Source organism: Nymphalis io, chromosome 11 (assembly GCF_905147045.1).
Source record: "Nymphalis io chromosome 11, ilAglIoxx1.1, whole genome shotgun sequence".
Taxonomy (NCBI): domain Eukaryota; kingdom Metazoa; phylum Arthropoda; class Insecta; order Lepidoptera; family Nymphalidae; genus Nymphalis; species Nymphalis io.
In genome coordinates this window covers 5040220-5061756 of record NC_065898.1, presented here as the reverse complement: position 1 = coordinate 5061756, position 21537 = coordinate 5040220, and the positions used below count along the sequence as shown (strand labels likewise).

General features: G+C 32.3%; 1 protein-coding gene across 9 annotated transcripts in view; it reads right to left on the bottom strand.

The window, feature by feature from the left end:
- The window catches only part of LOC126771825 (dual 3',5'-cyclic-AMP and -GMP phosphodiesterase 11), a 224166-nt gene that overhangs the window by 140427 nt on the left and 62202 nt on the right, over positions 1 to 21537 (bottom strand). For 4 of the 9 annotated variants that reach the window (XM_050491936.1, XM_050491938.1, XM_050491939.1 and 1 more), the window contains exon 1: positions 6933 to 7333. The exons of 1 other annotated variant lie outside the window; for it this stretch is intronic. The gene's annotated coding sequence lies outside the window, so the exon portion shown is untranslated. Of the gene's footprint in view, positions 1 to 6932; positions 7334 to 8148; positions 8206 to 21537 lie in introns of those variants that run through there. 4 more of the 9 variants (XM_050491937.1, XM_050491941.1, XM_050491942.1 and 1 more) reach the window with 3 other exon arrangements.

Below are 21537 nucleotides of genomic sequence, written 5' to 3'. Positions count from 1 at the left end.
ACGCCTGATGTATCGCTGCCAGTACATATAAATCAAATAATCATCTCCGTCAATATTGTAATGCATTTTATTTATAGAAAAAAAAACTTGAATCATTACATTTTTGATCTATAAACAAAAATACGCGAGCTGGATTGAATATAATTTTTATATCTTATTTATTATTTATCTTTGATAATAATAAATAACAACATTCATCTTTTGTGACAAAAAAAACAGAGAACTAGTCGATTGAAATTTTTTTTTTTTCGTTTATGAAATATAAGAAGTTCTTAAAATTTATTTGTTTCGATTTGGATTCGATTTGATTGAATTAAATATAAAACATATATTTGTACAGCTTGGGACAATAATTCTAAATATTGGACCATCTCGGCTATATAACTCATATTTGATATTATATATATGTAATAGTTAAAATTGTTATGTTTTCGCGTGGAATATTGAAATGAGCTACATCGTTACAGCGAGGGTCATCAAAAATCGCTTAAGGATTATTATCAAACAATCATCAACGTAGCGTTTTCCTCCTAACAAGTGAATATATGTTCGTTTATTACAGATAATAATGCAAGTTCGGCCCAATAGTGAATTAATTAATGAAGAGGAGTAACGTAATCAGAATATGAAACTGTTCTTGTTCTACATTTACTGTTTAACTAGACTGCTTTAACACAGGATATTCAAATCAATCATAAAAATATATTAATAATAATAATATATTCACTAAAAAATATTTAAATTTTGTAAATACAAATAGTTGAATTGATTAAAAAAAATATGTACAAAATAATATATATTATTTTATATATATGTATAAATAATAATATATATAAGAAAAGCTTCAGTTTAATACCCAAATACCATAGATTGTTATATGTTTTTCAACTATGGATAGGTATTTAACCATAGTTATATGTCGAATTTGTAACACTTGATACAAGAGCGAAAATTTTTAGTATCAAAATTATTCACTCAGACGTTACGTGCAGTTAGAATCGACGCATTCGCTTTCAAGTGTGTCAAATCTTTTACTCTCAACCCACGCAAATAAGTTAAACTTACAACCAACATGTGATGATTTTCTTTTATCGATAACTATTATTTATAAATTCGAAAACAACTATACATCAGAGTTTATTGTTTTGTTTTTAACGCACTTTTTATAAAACAACCACTCATTTCATTTTAATATGCTAGTATCTGAAAAATAAACCAATTGAAATGTTTTGACTTAAATTATTGGTTGAATTTAATTATGTATGAAAGTAAACATCACTAAGAAAATGATCGTCTTTGAAACTACGTCAACGAATGTATATTTTATACTTTCGCTGTGATGTCGGTCTAAATAAAAGAATATATCATCGCGATAATCCGAATATAAACTCTAACATACGTCATTGACTGTCGCAAATAGATTTACGGCATACGGAAAAAAATTATTCAAAACGATTGTTTTTTTCGATCGAATCGGATGTTCATTGATTATGAAATATTAAAATGAATAACGTTCTGAATTATTTACTATTCATTCACCAAAATTTTCCCATATATTCAAAACATTTGTTTTGAATATACTACGATACATGGGACCGATGCCAAAATCAATACACATTCGTCGATAATTCTAGACTGCACTTAAAGTATATTGGCAAAATATTCGACCACTTAATAAAAAAATTGATATCTTTATTTAAATACAGAATCAATATCCTTTTCTTAAGAACATCTAATTGTAATCAAAAAGTGTTACTTACGTATTAACAGATATATTCAAAGCTTTAAATACCGTTCTTATAAAAGATAAAAAAGATTTTCTTTCAAAACATTTATCGGAACAGACCAGAGTGAGAAAGACAGTGTTTCACTCCTATTCCTCGGACTGCACGTATATACTTCGTCCTGCGCCTGATAAAATTCCGGATAAATTTCCGTCCCACCGGACTATAAGAGTTAGAGAGTCTGTCTGTCTATGTCTACGCATACACCTGTGCACTATGACCACTTCATCGCACATTAACATTTCATTCACACATCGAGATTCAAGTCTAAAATAAAAAATAAAAAAAATTGTAAATCGTAAAAATCCAAAATAGTACTATTCCATTTCAAATTATTTTACTTTACATATATATGACGAGCCGGTTGGCGTAGTTGATAAATACTTGCCATTCACGCCGAAGGTTATGGGTTCGATTCGCACCCAGGACAGACATTTGTGTGCATGAACAAGTCTGTTTGTCCTGAATCTGGGTGTAATTATCTATATAAGTATGTATTTACAAAAGAAAAGTAGTATATGTAGTATATCAGTTGTCTGGTTTCCATAGCACAAGCTTTAAACAAGCTTAATTTGGGATCATATGGCCGTGTGTGAAAAATGTTTCCGGATAAAATAAAAATAAATAAATAAATTATTTTTATATAGTCTACATATCTGGAGGAAAAATATAACTCTCAGATTCATATAGACATGTTAATCTACTATTCTATTTTAGTTTCCGATGAATACCATATGATTAGTTCCATTTTCTGAAATCGTGAGTATTATATAGTGACAATAATTCTGATTACACAAAGATTTACGATTCGAACCATCATTACGTTTTATTGTTGTGTAAATATATCGATGCTTATTAATTGATTCGAGTTAAGTCGATGGAATGGACGTGACCGATGTGCGTATAGACTCTTAGCATACGACTTTTTTTTAATTTAAAATAGATAGGCTCTTTAATAAGCGACATTTATACTGTAAGAAATATTAACTATTATTACATCGTCGATGCCCCGCCAACCTTGGAAACTAAGATGTTATGTCCCTTATGCTTGTAGTTCAAACCGAAACTATACTAAATATTGTTGTTAGGATGAATATATGAGTGGGTGGTACCTATCCAGACCGCCTAGCACAAAGTCCTACCACCAAGTAATGCCTCGAAGTACAATAAGAGTGTATACAAAGTTATCCTTAATACATAGATCATGTCACTGTTATACCTGTGTATAACAGATTTTTGGTAATTATTTGTTTTGAAATATATCGTTGGTATTCTCAGCTAATTGTCCAAATAACAATAATCAATACAGTAACAGTAACAGTAACAGCCTGTTAATGTCCCACTGCTGGGCTAAGGCTTCCTCTCCCTTTTGAGGAGAAGGTTGTGAAGCTTATTCCACCACGCTGCTCCAATGCTGGTTGGTAGAATACACATGTGGCAGAATTTCAATGAAATTAGACACATGCAGGTTTCCTCACGATGTTTTCCTTCACCGTTAAGCACGAAATGAATTATAATCACAAATTAAGCACATGAAAATACAGTGGTGCTTGCCCGGGTTTGAACCCACGATCATCGAATAAGATTCACGCGTTGTAACCACTGGGCCATCTCGGCTTTTTTTAATAATATTTTAATAATATAAATTTTTAATATTTTTTTATTAATCAATAATATTCATACAATTCATCAATATTCATACATATTAAAATTAATTAACAAACGTCATTAGCTTGTAAATGTATGTATACATAAGTTTTCTAGAATAATTTTATTTTGTGGTAATAAATTAAAACTCATTCATTATACTATTCAGATTATGGCAATATACCCAAAAAATTATAAGATAACGTTTTTTTTTATAAATATTTAAATAAATATTAATTATAATTAGTCGTTTATCTTTATATTAAATTTCGGTGTGTTCGTTATGTTCTTCTTCTACATAGCTAGATCAATTTTAAGAGAAAATATTTTTTGTTCTAACCTAGTCACCTGAGTTCTTAGTGATCGGTGAACCCGATTTAAAAGCGCTAATGGCGATAATTAGTTTTTTATTTTTTTATTCAGTACATTTAAAAATCTTTAACTTTAAGCCACCCAGCTCGTCTCAATATATTTTATTACGACTTATGATTCTCTCACTAGTTGAAAAATATAACAAGATGAAATGTTTATTTTTGCCTTATTATGTCGGTATATTATGTGAATAAAAATAATTCGCCGCAATTAATGCGAATATTAATATAATTTATTAATTCAATTTTGTATCTAAAACGACAATGAACTGAAGAATTTTTGCGAAAGCAGAATAAACAAACAAATAATTAGTATCAGCTAGCTCACTTGGTGGTTTTTGCAAGTCCGTCTGGGTGATATCCAAACACCACATATACTACCGCCAAACAGCACTTCCAGTCACAAGAGACACAACATCTTAGTTACCAACGTTTGTCCGCATTGGCGATTTATAATAGGATGGTCAATATTTCTCATTGTGCCAATTTTTATGAGCGATAGTGACCACTTATCATCAAGCAGAATATACCAGCCTACCTATTATAATAAAAAAAATCTATACATGCGTAATATAAACAAAGACGAATGATTGCTTGTCCCATTTTTTTTTGTTATGCAGTTGTTATTGACACATGCTATCATCAACGTACAATATACGCGTGAGTTATATCGGATAAGCGCTTACAAAAAAATAAATAAAGAGGCATTGCAATAAACTGAGCTTACTCAGTGGTTAAAACAAGTGAATCTTAACCGAAAATTGCGTGTCGAAGCCCGGGCCAGTCCACGTCCAATTTTCATGTACTTAGTTTTTATTTATAATTCAAGATGCCATACGCAGAAATATTAAAGCATGTTCTTGAAATAGGCCTAAGCCTAGCAGTGGTTCATTTACAAGCTACTTTGACTTTTTACTATTGCATTCTAGCCATAACGACATTACTTACGATACAATAGTAATAATGACGACCCGAGCATTCATCATGTCCCTAATTACAGATCTATAGAAATTTTTTACTTAAAGTAAAAACAAATTTTTTACTGAAATTAAAAACAAAAAAAATTTTTATTACATTTTTAAAACGTAAGAAAAACATTGAGTACACAAGTCACTTTATGATATATTAATTCAATGATAATTCATTCAAATGAAAAGTTATATACTATATACCCTGACCAGTTTGACCTTAGAGATATGGTCTACATAACTCTTTATTTACTTGTGGTCAAATATTACATTGATAAAATAATATATATTTATGTTTTCCTTTGTAAATAAGTATTGCCTGTAAGAGGTATTCTTTAAGAAAAATATATTTGTAAATCCGATGGCTGGTTAAGAGTATAAGAACTTTGTGGTGTGGTGTGGATTAAGTGATTTATAACAGATTCCAGACAATTTTCCTCACGATATTTTCCTTCGTTACTTAGCTTACTAGATGAATTATAAACAAAAAATTTAAAAAGTGGCTCGCCGAACTTAAACCCGCAATCTGTCCGCTGGGTCATTCCGGTTCTTGTGAATTGATTTATTAATAACTGAAATATGTTTTATTCTGTGGGCTAAATCGCGGTACTTCACGATAATGATCAGGAAAGTGGGCAGTGCATACATATAACCACTTAATATTTGCTACGCTATAAGGTTTTCGGAAGTAAATGCGATAGCGGAGACATTGAAAATCTAAGCGTGACAGTTTATATATTGTTTTGATTATCTATAATTTTCTGCCATAATCCTATCCTAACATTTGACCCAAGATAATTAAGATACTAGAAAAATAAGCATATGCGTACTAGAAAAAATATATTATTATAATATTATCTTTATCATTAATAAACGAGTATTAATTGATACTGAAAAACTTTTTTATTTGCATGTACTACATGTCATTCTATCATGACGCTTTTTATTCGAAGCTATCTGAATTATTCTGTGATATATGGGACAGGTACAGTGACAGACAGACAGAAAATATGTTTATTATTAATAGTCAAGATTTTAACCTCTCCATCGATACTTATGATCTCATTAATTTTATTTGACTTGAATAACAAAAAAAACACCAACTGGATGCGGAAGGCGGATGACAGGGAGTTTTGGCGCACCTTGGGTGAGGCCTATGTTCAGCAGTGGACAATGATTGGCTGTTGATTCGATTTTGATTTTTGAATAACAAAAAGTACTTCTAGTGTGTTCAAAAGATTAAAATAAATATTGATTACTAAAAAAGGATCAACAGGATTGTTCTATTATATGTTCGCACATATACAAACTATTTATTGTCTCTGTACTATCACATATCAAAATATATATAACAAATCCGAAAATCTACGATACATGATAGTATCTTAGTTCCCAAGGTTGGTGGCGCATTGGCTATAAGCGATGGTTGACATTTCTTACAATGCCAATGTCTAAGGGCGTTTGGTGACCACTTACCATCAGGTGGCCCATATGCTCGTCCACCTTCCTATTCTATAAAAAAAAAAAATAGTAATCGCTCCATCGTTTAGAGCAATTTTACATTTAAGAAACCTTTCGATCGGTAACTAATTATTTCCTCACTTTTATTGATATCATAATTAACTTGTAAATAGTTTAAATGTGTGAGTAAATAAAATTATAACTGAATACTCAAATAGTAAGTATGTCTTATCTAAGCTTCATTGATTTTTATGTTCGACACTGACACTTTTGTTTCGATATCAACAATGAAATAAATATTTCGTAGTCTTGTTTCAAATATCCTACTTATGTTTTCAAAAGTTACAAATCTATTGCGTTTACAGACTGTATTGAGTAAAATTTACGACCCTATTTTACGACTTAAGTTGTAAAATACTTGCGCAGGTATATAATAAATTTACAATAGAACACAGAGGAATATACCTACAATCATTTATACAACTACATACATACAAATATATGAACGCACGTAACATTATGTTCTCTCGCTCACATGCTTGCAATAGTTATCGATACAACGTTGATATGCTTTGGTACTTTTACAAGTAAATGTTTTGTAATAAACTTTTAGCATGGGATAATCAACAGGTGACGAATCGAGACTTATAACGCTACAAGTTTATACAGCTAGTATCGTTAATCGACCGGGTCATACTTACAGATAACGTGTCACGGATCCTCACAAATGAAATTAACAACACAAATGTTATTCGTCAACAAAAACACAGGAGATGTGGTGCAGGCGCTGCACACAGCGGCCGTTAACCCGGCTAGCGGGCTGCGTTTCGAAAACTTTGCAGTGAAGCGTTTAGTGAATATTCAAAAATAGACCGACGGATTCTGAAACACGCGCGACAGTGCATGTAAAAACGTACGAACACTGGGTACAGGGTACAGGGTACGACTAGGACAGCAATTATGTACGCGCGGACAACGGATAGTTGCAAAAAATTGCGTTTAAAAGTTTCCAGTACACAAAGTTATGATCGTGAGTCAGGGCTCAACGCGACGATAGCGCGGCAGCCCCGCAACGCTCCAAACTCGACTGGCGCCTCCGACCGCTCCGCACCTCGCGTCACTGAGGAACACCCACACAAACTTACGCGCGCACACACCGTCCGCTCGCACACAGAGATCTTGCCCACAATTCAACACGCCACACACGCACAACCCGAAACTGATAAACAGCTTAAAAACACAACACCACTATGCAACTGCACTATAAACATATCCCCGCTTTCCTGCTGCCGACTCGAACTTGTGTTCGACACGGACACGCTGCAGATAGCAGCTGTTGTTATCAAAACTATTGTAATAATAAATCGCGAGAAACAACATGTTCATGTAGAGACTACTTAAGAGGACTAGAGATGACACCTATTAACTTCCTCGGTCGGGTGTCACGTTGATATTGGATTATTTCTTTTTTTAATAAATATAATTTTTGCGTTTTGCTTTCGAACTGACCACAGAAAATATAATTTATTTAAACTACCCCCGAAATGGCCAAATAATGTTTAGTTACGATATTTTAAAGAACAAGTAATAAAGCAAATCAAATAAATAATTATAAAAATATACTAATATACGAAAATTTTATTAGAATTCTAGTATCTTAAAAATTTACAAATTTTATAGATATATAAAGATAAAAGTAAAATAAAAAATCTACAAACATTTTTTTAACAAAACCACATAAAATATCAGAATCCATGATGAAGTCATAGTCTGAGACCTGATTGCCGTAATAAAATAACATCTGCCCCGTAATATAAAATGTTTTATAGTTGTACTAGTAGGCAATGTACAAATAAAAAAGTATAAACATAAAATGACACCGTAAAATGTAAAAAATATAAAACAAAAAATACTCACATGTGTGAAACCCGTCTAATTTTCTTACTGCATGGAAATTACCTGAAATGAAAAATACTATCGAAAAATGTATATGAAAAAAATAATAATTTAAAATTCTTAACAAAGTTAAAATTTATGATAAAATATAACTTTATTTAATTTTTCTATTAAACAAAACCCACAATTACCTAAATAGAAAATAAGAACGGCAATTTATTAATAATTTCGTATTTATGTTATTTAAGCTTGAGCCGAGATGGCCTAGTGGTTAGAACGCATGAATCTTAACTGATGATGGTGGGTTCAACATTGAACTGTCGTGTGCTTAATTTGTGTTTATAATACAACTAGTGCTTAACGGTGAAGGAAAACATCGTGTGGAAACCGGCATGTGTCTAATTTCACTGAAATTCTGCCACATGTGTATTCCACCAACCCGCATTGGAGTAGCGTGGTGGAATCAGTTCCAACCATTCTCCTCAAAAAAAAGGAGAGGAGGCCTTAGCCCAGCAGAGGGACATTCATAGGCTGTTACATACATCCATAAGGCTAAGTAAATTTAAGGAAAAGTAGAACAACAAAAAAATACAAACAAAGTTAAATTTAAATGTGTGTGAATGATGTTTGTATGTATATGTCTGTGCGTATTATATGTAATGAAAATAATACAGCCATGTACTAACAGCGAAACTTTTCCACGAAAGGTTCAATAAACCTAAATGTCATCGGTCTTTGTGAAATGGGAAGGATTAGAAAATAATGTGTGTACGTCATTTAACATTACAAATTGTAACCTCTGAATGTCTTCTTTAACCTATTTTTAAACAAAATATAGTCAACTTGAAAATATATAACTATGCAAGAGAGATGTCTGTTATAGTCTATTATACATAAAGCTAACACCTGTCGGTAAATTTGATTCTAGAACCGGCAAGAATCTCAGTAGACTCTAAATGTTAATTAACGAATACCCACATCAAGGCTTTTTTACTTTCAATTTAATCGCGTTTACAATAGTCAACTCGTTTGAGTTAAGCAAATTGTACATCAAAAAAGCGCAAACAGCCATAACAGGTAAGATAAGGAATTACACCATCAAAATGGCAAGACGTGGTGGAGACTGGACCGTGACGGAAGCGCTCACCTTAGCCAGGGAAGCGAATTTGAACAGTTATTCTTCCCAAGTAACGGCTAAGCACCCATAGGCAATTATACTCTTAGTTAGGTCTTGAAATCTACATTAATTGCTACTTTATTTATAATACATATTTGTAAAAATGAAAGAACTAATAAAAGGTAATATGAGATTAAATAAAAATATATATGTATATAACAAACATAAGGAAATATACACTTTTACCAAGGAATTCATAGTCACTCATTTTGTATAATTGTGATATAATAATTATAGTTTTGTTAAAACATGCCGAAGAATGAAGAATTTCCAAATCTACGTCATCCCAAAATAATTATAATACTATAAATGTAGTAACATTTCCTAATAATGATAGAAAGCATAAGCAAGTAGTTAAAGAAGGAAATAAAGTTTAAAGTATAAATACAAGACTTCCAGTTACTGTAAGTGCTTTCTGTCTCCGAGCCTTCCGGGATTTGTATCCGCATGTTCCAAGAGAAGATCCCTATGCGAAAATTGTATAGAGGTTCGCCGAGAACCTGGGCCAATTCTACTAACAAATTGTCACTCTATCGCAATCGAATCGAAGCGTGATCGTTGCCATTTATCCGTTTTCCTGTTCTATAATTTAATTATCGACTATTGCCATAAAAGTTAGGAATTAACTTGAATTTTGACATAACGGTATATGTTAACATATTATCGGTTCGGTTCCGATTCGAATAAATATATATTATTTGAAGTTGGATCGGAATTGAATCGGGAACGTATCGTAAACGATATAGATTAGTAGAATTCGGCCCCTGACTTCCCTCGAGAACTTAGACCTTAGATGTCTTCAATAATTGAATGTAATATTGCAGCGCTGAACATTAGATTGTAAGCTATTAGTTAAGGTGTTTATATTAGTAGTAATATTAGTCGCCAATAAAAAAAATTGTTTGTACACATAGCCTTAAAGTATTCCAAATATATTTAAACATAAAAAAAATGTTGAAGATTGGTTATCAAGTTTATAATATTTAATTATCGTACACACGCAATATGCGTCATTAGTTTAAAGTATATTGAAAGTAAATAGAATAAAGTATCTTGTTAAAAAAACCTTTAAAAAAACCATGTAGGTACTAAGATGAAGAAAATTTAGTATATCAGGTTTCTTTTATCACTAAGACCAAAAATGTGCGCAAAATTTCAGCTTAACCGGTTGGGTAGAATTGTTTTAAATATATATTCCATTTTTGATTTGAAAATTTATAAAAATAAAATGGTAATAATTTACTAGTTTCTGATTTATTCCTTTAAATTCACCCAACTACCTTTTTTTTCCGCTGGAGAAACGCATTTACGCTTTTCCCCCACTTGAAGTGGGGGGGTATGTGGGGCTCGCCGCCGCTTATGGCGCCGGAATACCCACCGAAAAACCAGCGATACTCACACCGTCTTTTCGGGGGATGCCACGGGATCGCTTGCGCATACTACCGTGACGTCCCGACGGTAGGCCCGCCTCTGCAGGCCTCCAAATTCTAAGGGGTTCTCGGGTTACAGACACCCCCTAGCCCCGGCGACATTTACGGCGGGAGAAGGTTTGCATAGCGCCGACGTCTTCTCCCCGGTCTTCTTCGGCGAAGCGGGTCAGCGGAAGCACTGTTCTCACGCAAAGTGACCATCTCCTTCCAGCCCCTCTCGCTACCGACCATGGCGTTTATCACGCTCAACAGCGAGAGGTCTCCGCCTACAATGGCCGCCAGGTAATGGCGCTGAGGCCCCCATGCAGCACACTCAATCAGGGTGTGGCGCGCCGCACTTGTGGCAGGAGGGAGTTCTCCCGCTTCGCTATCCGGTGCAGATACCTACCGAAGCAACCGTGCCCGGTAAGTACCTGCGTCAGCCTGAATGTGAGCACCCAACTACCTATCTGGATGCCAAATTTGAACTTTCTAAGTCATCTGGAACTGGGTTAGAGTTTTGATATATATCGGTCAGTCAGTCGATTTTTGGACGTTATTGTCTAAATAACCTTTTGAGGTGTGTTTATGAAATTTGGAGCACTATATGTATCTCGAAAGTCTCAATATATAAGGTTAATTTAGTTTTTAAATTATGAAGGGGAAATTTTTGAGTAAAAGTGGCTCCAAATGGTTCGTGTAATATTACACACGGTGTTGCTCGCCAGTTCTGTTAGCTTGAACATGGCTTGACGCGCTACCGCGTGTCTAGACGTTGCGGCCATTAGCCCATAGATGGCGGTGAGATAAATACGTTAATCCTGAATCCGAATTCGCGTTTCGTACAAATTTACGTTGTCGTTATTCTAACGTCGTTTCATCTGATTATTTTAATTTTTTTTTAAATGAAAAATATTAAAATAATTAGAATTATGACAAACATTAAAACATTAGATTAGATTAAAACAATCAGACTCTTTAATACAAACAGACTCTTTAAACCAATCATTATTACAATTTACATTGGCAACATTAAATACTTTGTGGTTTTAGGTTTTTATAAAGTAGATTATAACTTTGTTCTATTAGTCTTAACTTCTTAAGTAATATTTTTGTTACTATTCTTCAGCTTTAGGGTTGATTAAAGCATTAAATTATTTAGTTTTATCCATATTTATATTTTCATTAGATGAGGAGGGTTGTAATTTTTTTCTTTTAATTGCTGCTGCTTAAGCCATGGGTACTATATTATATGTAGCATGTTCACGTGTAAGTCATGCCAATTATATCGTTGTTCTAGGAAATAAAAATACAACAACTAATATAGTATATAAGGGGTCGCTACATTATGTTGCACTAATATCATAAATACAAAAGGTTGTGTAGTTATTTCTTCACACGTTATTACAGCTAAAATATAATATTATTAAAATATTGTGGCCTTTTTATCCCTTTTAACTAGATTTTTGAGCATGGCGCGGGAGTAGCTGCGGGCCAAGCGCTAGTAAAATGTAAATTAAATATAATTAATGAAAATCATTAACAAAATGCGTCATAAAATATGGTAACGATGTTTATTTCTATTGTACACGATTAATGTGTTAGCCACGAAGACATTTATCTTTGTTTTTTACATTTATTATTATTGTATTTTACATCATATTATTTGTTTATCATATTAAACATCGGTTTCTACATTTGAACTTAAAAATTTTGTAAAATCTTCACGTTTTTCACTCTGATCCCCAGATTTCGATTATGTATTTCTTCGGGTGGGCGAACTGGGAAAATGCAGCGCAGGGTTATTTACAGCTATTTTCATTTCATTAATATAAAATATTAATTAAAAATAAACTGAACGATAATGAAAATTAATGTATAATGATGCACCGATCTCGCGGAGTCTTCGACTCGCTACAACAACTAGAACCCGCGCAATTATAATGTGCGTTGTACTTGTGTACTGTACTAACGCTGGCTCTTACAATCCTTTTTGCATGTGTGTGTAGATATAATACTACGTGTGAATTTTACTATAGATATTAAGTAGGAACATATAAATTATAATTGAGCATTGTATTATATTCAATCCCAATGATAAAATTGTTCTAAAAGCCAAACCCTCTTCGAAAATTCGCTTAGAAATATTTAGTCATTTTAAATATACGAAAAAAAAACAAATCATATCTATTTTTATACAACGTAAGTAAGTAATATATATGTATATAAATGAAACAAAATTATAATTAAGTATTTGCATCTGAATTGCGGTGACGGTGAAGTGCGATGTTTGTTTAATATATGTACATTCACAAGTTAGGTAATACCTTTAATTTCATAAGATGAAGTAGATAGCGCCTGATTGGATTTTTGTGCGTATCAATTCTTAAAGCAAATACGAAAATATTTTTTATACAACCTGAAGCTTTCGGAATCGGATTTTAAAAAAAAAACTTTAAATCATTTAGCTCAAAACAAATTTGTTTTAACTCTTAAAGTAGTTTTTTTGTGAAATAGGTAGGCGGACTGGCAAATAGGCCACCTGACGGTAAGTGGTCACCTAATGCGCCACCAACCTTAGAAATTAAGATGTTATCTCTTTTGCCTTTAAATCGGAACACAACAAAACTGAATATTGCAGTTTGGCGGTAGAATATCTGATGAATGGGTGGGACCTACCCAGACGGGCTTGCACAAAGCCCTACCACCAAGTTAAAGGTAGATTTATTTTGTTTATTTTGATCATGACAAATAAGCAAAATAATTCATATACATTTCGGAAAATTTTCATGATATTATTTAAAAAATGTAAATCCAGTAATATTTTACGATACCATTCATTTGAATAACTAAATTAATACCTCCAATAAAACTTAAAACTAGAACGCCGAATCGGGTCACGTTGCAACATATTTTTTTTCCATATCTGCATCAGGGGTCCAGCCAAGAATGGGTTAAAACAAATACCAAATCTTTGGCAGTGGAAAAATCGTTTATCATTCATGTCCAGATTCGTGCCAACATGAAATCTGAGAATTTATTTTATCATTATAATTATTACACCTTTTTCTCATTAACTAAGTAGATTCAAAGAGCTTATAAGAGCCAATTTGAATAACGTATTTATTGATTTTGATAAAAATTAGACTGAAATAAGTAGATTCAAAATGTTAATAAAGTAGTGGAAATATCTAAGAGACCAATTTATTATTTTTATAAATAAAATCATACAATATAGGTTTGAAACGGTCTATACATCGTTTAATAATAACTAACATAAAAAGATTCGGTAAATATTACTACAATCACAACAAGAATTTTATATATAATTCTTAGAATTACTAATGAATTTATAGGTGACAGATGACAGTCATGTAACACAGCTTCGATAAATACGCCTCTGTTTCAGACAAAGATTTTTCGTCTTTGTTATTATTATAATTAAATAACTTGGGCTTTTGTTTTGTAACGTCAAATTTGACGGGAATTTAATATCTGCTAATTAGGCACAATTTCGGCACCAAAAGCAAAGAAATGATATAATTAGTACCAAAATAAATAACGGCTGTCAAGACAGCTCAGTTTACAAGGCACTCGAGAGGAGTTTTTGTTCGAGACAATATATTTTAAGCAAATTATAGTCGTTTGTTTCGATGTCCCGTAACGTCATTGTTACCAATGAATCGTATTTGTATTGTTGTAAATGAATCGTATTCATTTTGTTACATAAATTTTGTAATTGGAATTCAGCCCAAGGTCATTTGAACTAGGGCAATATCTTCCACCGAACATCTAGTACAGGGCTCTGACATATTGTTTGCTTTTGAGATTATATATTTGTAATTTTTAACGAGATATATTATACGTTTTTGGTCTTTTTCTGAAACTATCAAGGCACTACGCCAAATAATTGTATTTAATAAAGATAAGAAAACAACTTTATTTCTAAGGCAAATTTTTTAAGCAAAAACATTTATATGAAATGTTTACACACATTTATTAGCATTGGATATGAAATATGTTTTATATTCAACTCCATAACGCACAAGCTGTTTCGAGCAAATTACGAACATTCCCGCGCTGGCAGCGCATTACAGTGATAACGCATGAGACATCGAAGTGCATAAGTATGGCAGATACAACGGCAAACAAGGACAAATATTTTGAATATACAATGAACTTAACATTCATATATTCTATTGTATATTTAATTAGATCGCCTTATACATTAAATAATGCATTTACATTAAACTGTTTGAAGGAGAACGTACTGGCGGTCATTTCCATTACGAATTTGGAGCAATCAAACATTTCAAATGCATTAGCTGATATACAGATAACCATAAATCAAATGTTGGTTTTAACAAGCGTTTGCTTAAATTCGCCTGTAAGAATTTGTAAAAAAAATCTTACAATTTCATTTTAAACCAGTTCCTCTCAATAAATTCAGCTGAAATTTTGCGTTCACTTTTGGTGCAACTACTGATGACAGTCACAATGTAGAATATAAGATACGAAAAGTCTTGTAACTAAGCTGGTGTAAATTTATACATAATAACACATGCCTTGTAATTAAAAATCCAAAGATTTTCTATAAAAGGAAAAAATTCAAAATATTATATAAAAAATAACATTAAATTTAGGTATCTTAATGCCATTTACTAAATATACAAGAAAGTACAAGGAAAATAAAAATAAATATATAACACAAACACATTGGTCGTAAGGGAATCTCTTTTTTTTTAAATTACCAACATTTGCGGTCGTACAGGCGTTCACATTAACACGATATAGCGTTACGTGAGGCATTTCAGGAAGATTTTTTTTTTGACAACTAAGAGTACAAGCTCGTACGCGTACTTGAAATAATTTAGAAGCAATGATATATTTATTCATAATGGTTTTTATGAGAAAGCGATCATATAATATTGAGGAGATAATTTCTCCTGGGTGTTTTTTTTTTAGTAAATATAGGAAGACAGACAGTCGAGTGGGCGAGTGGTTGGTATGTCACCACCGTCCGTAAACAGTGTAAGAAATATTAATACTGGCTCATTAACCGTTCAATCAGGATCTCAGCCATACAAATTAGTATCAATATTATGGTATCATTACGGCATATGACCAAACATTTATATATATAATAAATAGGTAATATGGTGTTAGTTAAATATATATATAATTAAAAAATATTTATCAGCATGGTAAGAATTAAATTTGATCAAGTGATTTTTTAATCAACAAATTTTGAAATTCTGTAGCTGCCCCGATTGCACGTAACCAATTTATTTATGGGATCAATGTGCGTGTTTCATGCATAATCTGCAGCCTAATTTGATGTTACGAGATAAAAATAATATGAAAATTTATCAGTAGCAATAAATTTTGCTATTTTTAATTTTTAAAATATATCAAAAATCAGTGATGATTAGAATACGTATATCGGGAAATAATCTACATAGATTAGGTACAGGCAAATGTCGGCCACCTGATAGTAAGTGGCTACCACCGCCACTAATTTTGGAAAAAAAGATGTTATGTCTCTCGTGCCTTAGATACACTGGCCAGACTAGCTTGCACAAAGCCCTACTGCCAAGTAAAGATTATAGATATATCTTAAACTAAATACACATATATAAATTAACACATACTTCTGGGAAACCTCTTGTTAGGGGTCTAAAAACATGAACAGCAACAACACAACCACCACGACAAAAAGAACAAATTTTTTTGATGTGAAACATCGATTGGCGTCCCCTGGGGGTAAGATCGATTTGCGTGCCGTGACGGCAAACGGCATAATGCCGTCACGCCCCCTCAAGGACGCCGCTATGTGCTCCCTTATGCCTCCTTGGCGTGTATAAATTTGTCGCTGTATAGTATTATACTAATAAGAAAATTTATTTTACTGTGTAGTGAAACTACTAAAGTAAAAGGTTTTATTTATTTCACTACATATTTATTAGTTTGGTTTTATTTTATTATAAATTATATCATTACATTATATTATATTTCAATATATCATTAATTTTCAATTATTCCTTTTCTTTTAGAAATGTTTGGAACTCATTTCAACCACCCCCTTTCACTGCTGTGGAAGGGGGTTGTTGAAATTAGTTCCTGACTGACTGACTATACTATTTATATTATACATGAGGTAGAATTCCATACGTTTTTTTTTATATATAAAAACTTCAACAGCTATTTGCCAGAATTGTAACGTTTCATATTCCTGTACTGGATCTAAATATAAAGATAATATATTACATTGTACGCTTCGAACGTGAACTTTTCGGATACGCACCGTCACAAACGCGGAAGTCATGAATACCAAACAGGTGAATCTCGCGATATATTTAATATATTATGTGTCACGTGTACTACTCTCACAACTTGTCGTTTATCCAATTTGAATTGCATTGCCGTAATATTCCTAGCACTTATATGCAACAGGCTAATCTAAGCTATCGATACAATGAAAATAAGATCTAATTTAGCTTGATGATATATGAAAGATGTTCAAACTAATGCCGGATGTGAAATTTTCCACGGTAGTTTCAGGATCGTTCGGAATTGGCGGTTTTCGTTCATTCACAGATATATTTTTGGCTCGGTTTTAGTTCGTTTCATCATGCTTATAAAATTGGGTGAGCGACCTCTGTTGTAATACAAACAAACAACAAATCGATATAGTCTTAGCCCTATCACCTGAAGTTCTTTCTATAGAGGTATCCAACCTTTTCTGGAGTACCTTTTCTTTATAAACAATATATCTACCCTTTGTCTATAAGTTATACTAAAAGCAAAATAATATCTTGTTTTACATTGTCATTATGGAATCCAAATTATAAGTAGTAAAAGTGAAAAAGTAACGGGCTGTGAATGTCCCAGTGCAGATCCTCCTCTCTCATTGAGGAGTAGGTTGGAGCTGTTCCGCTGCTCCAGTAAGGGTTGGTTGATACACATGTGGCAGAATTTCAGTGAAATTAGACACATGCTCGTCATGATAATGTTTTCCTTTAGCGCCAAGCACGAGATAAACTATAAATACAAAAAAGCACTTGAAAAATCAGCGGTGATTGCCTGGGTTTGAACCCGCGATCGTCGGTCAAGATTCACACGTCATTGTAGTATTTAATTAGACAAACACAAAATCTTTATTTAATACAGAGTATTACACTTATATAGCGCTGTTCAAAAAAGTACCATTGGTTTGGGAAGAAAGGCCTGAGACCTGAGAAGAATGGGCAAAAGGAAACAGCTTATTTTTTATATTGTATAACAGCCGTCTACCAATGTGAAAGTAGGAGGTCCGGTCCTGACCCCTTGGGCTATTGTCGTATCAAATCCTAACACAAGTTTTACGCTTAACTGGAGAGGAAAATAGAATATTAGTGATTCCTTGTAAACAGGCGTTATAGCTTTAAAAAAAGACTGATACATTTTTTTTTTATTTATGTAACGAGTTTGCGGTTGTTATATGTTACACTTGCTTTTAAACTATTTTAGCATTAAATTATTTACAAAATGCAAATATCTAATATTCATGAGACATTTTATTAAAACAGTCTGACAATTATGTTTTTATATCTAGGTATCGCCACCTCTAAATCTACTTTCAAGTCTCGTCTCCGTGGGCATATCTTGTCAGAAAGCTCCTAGTTCTCTTCATCTTTGACATCTATTATGCATTATTATTCATATGTAATATGTGTATATGTGTGCGTGTGTAAGTATGTATATATGTAATGTATGTATATGTGTATATATGTGTATGTGTGTATATATGTATATGCGTATATATTATTCATATAGTCTTTGTTGTCGTTATATTTGTATGTATGTATATTTTCAACTATTAATTACCGCCTTCACGAATTTCCGCTTAGCCTAAAGGTTGACTGGTAGAGAATGCCTTTAGGCATTAAGTCCCGCCTTTTGTCATATTACTCAATGTGGTGGGCAAAAAGTTTTTAAATAAATAAATAAATATCGATTAGAAAATAATCATTCAATGAATAATTTTAGATATTGCTTCTTTAGTTTCTCTTTGGAATACCTATAATATTTGGAGTATGAAAAAAAAACATATAACAGTGAACTTCTGTAATTAATTTGATTTTAACACAACAAAGTCAATAATTAACTTAAAACAACTTTGATTTAATTTTGTATCTCAAATTAAACGCCCTTCTTAGAAGGCCTTTGTCTAACACTGAATCTTACCCGCTGGTGATAAAACTTTTAAAACGAATATTGAAATATTACCGTTCGTTACAATGATATTATTTATAACTCATGCTTTCATTATACTTTGAGTGAGTCTACTGCACATATATGAAGGATGTAAATATTTCTACTACGTAAAATCCATTGATCTCGCGTCGTTATCCGTGTATCGTAAAACTGATTCAATATACTCGGAAGCTATGAAAATCACTTTGTATTGTTTAATGAGTCAATTTTCTGATACACTGGGAAGTCGAAAATGAAATCAAAGTTCAGGTTTTACTGATGATGAAAAGAATGAAAATGTGCTATAGTTATAAATTAGGTTTATCTCATTAACGCACAACCAAAACCACTGAGCTAAGAAAACTGAAATTTGAAACAAAGATTTATTTTATACATTAATTATCCGATAAGAAAAGTTTTCTAGAAATTTCAATTTTATGGGGGGATTGTCCCCCCAGGAGACCAGGAGAGGTGTAACTTTGTATGAATTTCACCCATAAGAAATCGGAACAACCAATGCATATATACATATGTACTAGCTAAATTCGTCAGATGTTCTGTTTTATTTTTTATTTATTAATTCTTTATTGCACTCCAATTAACAAAATATGGGTAGACAATAAATATGGGGAATGTACAATGTATTAGACGCAACAGGCGATATACCAATTGACATGACCATCGATTGAACGGTATAAAACTTGTATTGCTGCAGCACCATCTTGTTTCGAGTTACAATAATATTGATACTATATAAAATACTCTACATGAAAAAAAAAACATAAGTGCCAACATTCATGGTCATCGATCAAACGATGTCGGAGTCTATTCATCTCAAATAGATATACTAACTTCCTTTTATATATATCTATATACATAAAGACAGAACTTATAAATTTAATGGAGTAAAGATTAATAATAATAATAATATCCTGGGACATTATTCACACACGGCCATCTGATCCCAAACTAAGCAGAGCTTGTACTATGGAAACAGGCAGCTGATATACTACATATACTACTTTTCTTTTGTAAATACATACTTATATAGATAATTACACCCAGGCTCAGGACAAACAGACATGTTCATGCACACAAATGTCTGTCCTGGGTGGGAATCGAACCACAACCTTCGGCGTAAAAGGCAAGTATCTACCAACCACGCCAACCGGCTCGTCTAGATAAAAGATCAGGTATCTATTATAACAAACGGTCTACTTCCGAAAAGGATAAGTCAATATTGATAATATAGATAACGGATATACTATAATTATATAAAAAAAAACCATAATGGACTAAATTCTAACCAAATGGCTTTTCATTAAGGAAAAGTTAATAATTTGATACAGAACCCAAATCCCAAAGTGACGTATATAATGTTGACTTTAAAATGTTGAAATAAACCAGCTGTTTTACGTCGCAGCGTTTATTGGATAGAAATGAACAACGTTTACAGGAACTTCATACGACATATAATTCAAACCGGTTTACTATTATTCATAGAATATTGTAAATTATATAATACATTAAGACGTAAGATATAAATGTGTATTGTGTCCTACTGAATTTATAGGTAATTGTTTTTCAATTGACAGCTACGTTACAAAACACCGATATATTATGATTATTCTAGAATAGTAGTAGTAGTAATAAGGAACTTCTTGTAGAAATTACCAGAAAACGTTTACAATAATACATTATGCAGTTAATGTTACATAATACGAAATTACAGAAAATTTAAAGCACAGTCGTAAGTAATGTAGTAGAAAGTGAACCTTAGATGTATGACGCATGAAGCGGTTATTTACGAGAGCTTTACGTTGTGATTACGAAAATACGATTTGCACACGATACAGAGTTTCATTAATAAAAAATAAAGCGCGTAAAAACTCATACACGTGAGAAAAGTAAAACCTCTTTGCAAAATGTTACATATAGAAACTTTGTACTCGAATTTAATTTCACTCTTAACGTGCTCAAAAAAGATTCACAAACATATAGCATTAGCATTAGGAAGATTGTTTAAATGCAAATTAAATCATTCCCACAAAAGGCTTTTAAACGCGCTACTTGCAAGTTAACGTCAAATGTCCTCGATTCATCTTGCGCTTTGTTCTTAAGAAAACATGCTGAGAAAACGGGCACGTTTTGAAAGGATTTACAAAACGCGTAAATCATAGAAGAGTTGTAGTGGATTATAATTCATCTATAATCCAGAGCAGAATAGAGGATATTTAACCTTAATAAAATAGAGCATGCGTAAAAATGGTTTTACACACGAGTAAAATAATCTATTTTTGTTTAGCTATTTATAAATTACAATATTTCTCTGAAATAAAGAATGCTACTTTACTATAACATGATTGATATACATGTGGTATGGCTTTGTGCGTTTGTGCTTTTTGTGTCTGGGTGTACCATTACCTTACCAATACTTTGTTTTGCTTTGTTTTGATTTAATAGTTGGGTTACCCAAAATTATTTCAGGCACATGTGAAATAACATCGTAGATAGTTTATGACGCGTTATCGGTGGTTTGTATTTTTAACAATGCCAATATTTACAGGCGAAGGTGACTAGTCTACAAGC